At 42.3% G+C, this 5,931-nt stretch overlaps 1 pseudogene; it reads right to left on the bottom strand.

The window, feature by feature from the left end:
- Positions 1-4,747: 4,747 nt before the first annotated feature.
- On the bottom strand, positions 4,748-5,332 carry LOC140482596 (small ribosomal subunit protein uS4-like; annotated as a pseudogene).
- Between the last annotated feature and the right edge of the window lie 599 nt (positions 5,333-5,931).

Below are 5,931 nucleotides of genomic sequence, written 5' to 3'. Positions count from 1 at the left end.
GATATCTAACCTTGCTAACCAGTCTACCATGTGAAACCTTGTCCATTTTACTGAAGTCCATATAGATCACATCTACTACTGTGCCCTCATCAATCCTCTTTGTTACTTCTTCAAAAAACTCAATCAAGTTTGTGAGACATGATTTCCCACGCACAAAGCCATGTTGACTAGGCCTAATCAGTCCTTGCTTTTCCAAATACATGTACATCCTGTCCCTCAGGATTCCCTCCAATAACTTGCCCACCACTGAGGTCAGGCTCACTGGTCTATAGTTCCCTGACTTGTCCTTACCACCTTTCTTAAACAGTGGCACCACGTTAGCCAACCTCCAGTCTTCCAGCACCTCACCTGTGACTGTCAATGATACAAATATCTCAGTAAGAGGCCCAGCAATCACTTCGCTAGCTTCCCACAGAGTTCTATGATACACCTGACCAAGTCTTGTGGATTTGTCCACTTTTATGCATTTCAAGACATCCAGCACTTCCTCCTCTGAATTATGGACATTTTTCAAGATGTCACCATCTATTTTCCTGCATTCTATATCTTCCATATCCTTTTCCACAGTAAATACTGATGCAATATACTCCCCCACCTCCTGCAGTTCCACACAAAGGCCACCTTACTGATCTTTGAGGGGCCTATTCTCTCCCTAGTTACCCTTTTGTCCTTAATCTATTTGTAAAAACCCTTTGGATTCTCCCTAAATCTATTTGCCAAAGCTATCTCATTTCCCCTTTTGGACCTCTTAATTTCACTCTTAAGTATATTCCTACTGCCTTTATACTCTTCTAAGGATTCACTCAATCTGTCCTGTCGATACCTGACATATGCTTCCCTCTTTTTCTTAATCAAAACCTCAATTTCTTTAGTCATCCAGCATTCCCAATATCTACCAGCCTTTCTTTTCAGCCTAACAGGAATATAATTTCTCTGGATTCTCATTATCTCATTTCTGAAGGCTTCCCATTTTCTAGCCGTCCCATTACCTTCAAACATCTGCCCCTAATCAGCTTTTGAAAGTTCTTGCCTAATATCGTCAAAATGGGCCTTTCTCCAATTTAGAATTCCAACTTTTAGATCTGGTCTATCCTTTTCCATCATTATTTTAAAACTAATAGAGTTATGGTCGCTGGCCCCAAAGTGCTCCCCCACTGACACCTCAGTCACCTGCCCTGCCTTATTTCCCAAGAGTAGGTCAAGTTCTGCATCTTCTCTAGTAGGTAAGTCCACATACTGAATCAGAAAACATTCTTGTACAAACTTGACAAATTCCTTTCCATCTAAACCCTCAACACTATGGCAGCCCCAGTCTATGTTTGGAAAGTTAAAATCCTCTGCCATAACCACCCTATTATTCTTAAAGGTAACTGAGATCTCCTTATAAATTTGTTTCTCAATTTCCCTCTGACTATTTGAGGGTCAATAATACAATCCCAATAAGGTGATCATCCCTTTCTTATTTCTCAGTTCCACCCAAATAACTTCCCTGGATGTATTTCCAGGAATATCCTCCCTCAGTACAGCTGTAATGCTATTCCTTATCAAAAACGCCACACCCTCCTCTCTTGCCTCCCTTTCTATCCTTCCTGTAGCATTTGTATCCTGGAACATTAAGTTACCAGTCCTATCCATCCCTGAGCCACGTGTTTGTAATTGCTATGATATCCCAGTCCCATGTTCCTAACCATGCCCTTAGTTCAACAGCCTTCCCTGTTAGGACTCTTGCCATGAAATAAATGCAGTTTAATTTATCAGTCCTACATTGTTCTCTGTTTTGTCCCTGCCTGCCCTGACTGTTTGACTCACCTTTGTTCTCAACTGTACCAGTCTCAGATTGATCTCTTTCCTCACTATCTCCCTGGGTCCCACACCCCACCTTACTAATTTAAATCCTCCCAGGGAAGCAACACACTATTCTGATTTTTCACTACTGGCCACAGAAACGTCTATCTGTCTACCTTGGAATAGACAGTTCAACAACAAAATCAATCTCTTGGAACCTGACGTACCCTCATTGCATTAAAGCCTGTCTCAATACCAGAAACCTGGCTGTTCATGCAACATTCCTCTGAGAATCCATCACTCCCGATATTTTTCAAAACAGCATACTTGTTTGAAATGGGGATAGCCACAGAAGGCTCCTGCACTAATTGACTTCCTCTCTTAGCTTTCCTGGAGTTAACCCATCTATGTGACTGTGTCTACAACTTTTCCCCCTTCCTATAACTGCCATCCATCACATCCCCTTGCTCTTGTAAATTCCTTATTGCCTCTAACTGTCTCTCCATTTGGACTGATAGGATTCGCAACCAACCTCATTTATTGCAGATATAATCCTCAGTAACATGTAAACTCTCCCTAAACTCCTACATCCAACAGGAAGAGCATATCACTCTACTAAAGGCCATTTTTGTGTTTAGTCAATGGTATTTTCTTTGGTCATTTGTTATAGAAAATATTTTTAAGTATCACATTTTTCATATCATTCTTTCAGTTGGTAACTGGAAGTTTGGATCACCTTTAATAATGCTTGGTCTCTATGGAGGTTTTAACAGCCCTGACATTGGATAGTTTTCTGAAGTGTTAGTTGATCAACTTCGAAGGAACAACTACTTTTTGGGTAGACTGGATGTGCATACCTTTAGGATGTTTACTTTTCAATTTATCCCCGACTCGCTTTGCCTGCTCTGTACGGATGGCAGTTGAAAAATCATATGCTTCTAATTATTAAACAGTGCCACTCTCAAGATAGCTGCCTGAGAGCAGTCGGATAAGATTCTATTTGATATTCCTTATCTGTGATCAAACCCTGCCCTGCAAAATAACAGTTTTGGATTGCAATTCAGAAAGGATAAAGATTCATAAATAATATCCTTGTTATTGTTCCATTGTTGTTTTTCCTCTTTTACAGGATACTTAAATGACCTCCCCCACCTTTCCCATGCTGCAAGAGTAGGAGAGAATTGCTCCCAACTCACAGCTATTAGGAAGTGTAAGACAGTCAAATATGTAGATGTCTAAATTGCCTTCTTTTTCTGTACATAGGCTGTACTCAGAGATGCCCTCTGCTCATTCATCTGAATTAGGATCTTGGCTTATGGTGAACAATGACACCCAAAAACTACTTGGTTGCAATCTATAACTTTTAAAAAAATTTCCACCTACTCTTATATCTTCAAAGACTTCCTCAAAACTTACCAATTTGCTATTTCCTAATTTGCCTACCCTAACTTCTCTCCTAATCGTGTTTAGTTTTTACTGCCACAGTATCTGAACAGGATCAGTCACAGTAATACTTTGGCTACAAGGCTACAAAGGCCAGGTATTTTGAGATGAGAAACTCAAGAATTAACTCCTCAAAGCCTTTCTATTATCTACAAGGCACTAACTCATGGGTTTGATGGAATGATGGGTAGATATACTTGCCTGGATAATTCCATCTCCAACAACTCTCAAAAAAAATTTACACCATCCAGAGCAAAACAGCTCACTTGGCATCTCACCTTCCAATTTAAACATGCCCCCTCCTACACTACTGGCACACCATAGCTGCAGTGCGTACTTATTTACAAGATCAGTTACAGCAGTTCACCAAGGTTTGTTTGACAAATCATTCCAAGCCTCCAATATAATAACTAGAAATATAAGAGTAAGCAGCACAAGGGAACGCCTCCAACTTCAAGATGACCTCCGAGTTGCATATCATTCTAACCCGGACATTTATCATAGTCCCTTCATTATCACTAGGTCAGATTCCTGAAACTTCCTTATTGATAGCACCATGGGTGCACCTATGTATCAGAGACTGCAGCATTTCAAGAAGGTATTTTACTAATGAGAGGTAGGTAATAAACCCTGGCCATGCATCCTCTGTGAATCAACGAAAAAAGAATAACTCCTGCAGAGGAACTTTGTAACATAAGTGCAGGATTAGGTCATTTGGCTCTTTGTCTGCTATTCTATGACATAGTTGATCATCTACTTCAATGCCACTTTTGCATGCATTCCACGTATTCCCTAATGTCATTCATATCGAGAAATCAATCAACCTCTGCCTTGAGTATGCACAGTGACTGCTCTTCCGTAGCTGAGATGGAAAATTTAAAATTCCATCCTATTTAGTGTATACTGCCACAGAATCTGAACAGGACCCTTTAGTGATGAAATCCCAATTCTCAGTCCTAAACATCTTGCCCTTTATTCTGTGCCTGTATCCCCTGGTATGAGACCATTCCGATAGGTGAAATGCTCTTTCTGCATACATCCTGTCTAGCCCTCTAAGAATATCGTCAGATTCAATGAGAATTTATCATTCTTCAAAATTCAGGAGAATATAGACCCAGTCTCTTCAATATTTTCTCATAAGATGGTACCACCATCCCAGAAATTAAACTAGTGAACTTCCATTGCACTCCCAGTGTGTCCTTCCTTAGGTAAGACAACACTAAACTATACACAATACTCCTAGTTCAGTCTCACTAAATTTCTATACAATTGCAGGCATTTTTACTCCTCTACTCAAATCTGATATAACTCCACAAAGGCCAGGATCCTGTCACCCATTCACCTTTTATTTACTTGTGGAAATTCCTTGACACTGATCCAGCTTCCTGAAAGCCAGCTCTCAGAGTAAACAGAACCTCTGACATTCCTGTTCTTTTTAAAAGGAAAACCTGTTTTAATTTGTGAACAGTTCCTGATCAGAAGGAGGATGGGGCAGAAGCCCCCTCCCTCACGCTCTCGCTCAGTCCTCCTCCTCCTCAGCAGCAGCTCCTCCACCTCCTTGGGTCTTCTTGGCATTCTTCCTTTATTACCCTGCTGGGACAGCCACGCCCATATGGGGAACGCAGTGAGAAGTCAATGTGCTTCTGGGAGTCCAGGTGCACTATGTAGGATGGGATGTTCACCACCTGCTTCCGCACTCGGATGTGTCTCTGCCGAATCAGTAGCCAAGCGTGGTGGATCGACTTGGCCAGGCCCAGTTTGAACACCTGGGTCTGCAGCCTTCTCTCCAGGAAATCCTCCATCTTCAGGCCCAGAATGTAATCCAGCTTCATCTTCGCCTCATCCACCATTCCAATGTAGACCAGACGCACAGCAGCACATTCCCTTCAAAGAGTCGCTTGGCGTCCTTCTCGTCCAGTGTCAGCAGCTCGCGTGCAGCTTTGCGGATCTTGGCCAGAGTGAACTCCACCCTCCAGATTTCACGCTTGTTCCTCAGACCATACTCACCAATCAGCTTCAGCTCCTGGTCCAACCAGGACTTTTCAAACGGACGCCGAGGGGCGCCATAGGTTTTACTGCATGATAAGGAGTGAGCCACTGGCATGGTTCCTCACTTTGCCAACTGCCAGCCCCAAAGAGAGCAAAACCAGCTTGTTGTATTGGAATCTAAACACAGCAGTGTTTAACACTGAAGCTTAACACACTGCAGGATAACAGGCAACCCGCACAAATGGCAGCAGTGGGATTCGAACCCATGCCTCCTTTAGAGGCTGGAGCCTTAATCCAGCATCTTAGACCACCTGGCCACGCTACCAGCAACTGAACAGAACCTCTGACATTCCTGTCTATTTTTTTTTCTCTTTTTTTTTTCTCTTTTTTTTTCTTTTTTTTTCCTTTTTTTATTTAACCCCCACACTACCGCCTAAGTGCGGTAGTGCTTATTTTTTTCCCCAGCACCCATGGTGTGTGTGTGCAGGTGTGAGACACAGTGAAAGACACAAAGTGTACGAATCTTTATTCAATTTCCACCACCAGGAAGATATGAAAAACACCCGAGTGGCCAGTGACAAGCACTGCCCTTCAAACCACAGGGCAATGCTGTGTGATCCATTCCTGTCTATATCTGTCAGTCAGAGGTCCCTGATTGGAACAGGTTAACAGCCCCAATCAGGGAACTCATATTCTATGAGGTCCACCTGGCTG

Source organism: Chiloscyllium punctatum, chromosome 11 (assembly GCF_047496795.1).
Source record: "Chiloscyllium punctatum isolate Juve2018m chromosome 11, sChiPun1.3, whole genome shotgun sequence".
NCBI lineage: Eukaryota > Metazoa > Chordata > Chondrichthyes > Orectolobiformes > Hemiscylliidae > Chiloscyllium > Chiloscyllium punctatum.
This window is presented reverse-complemented; position numbering and strand designations above follow the sequence as displayed.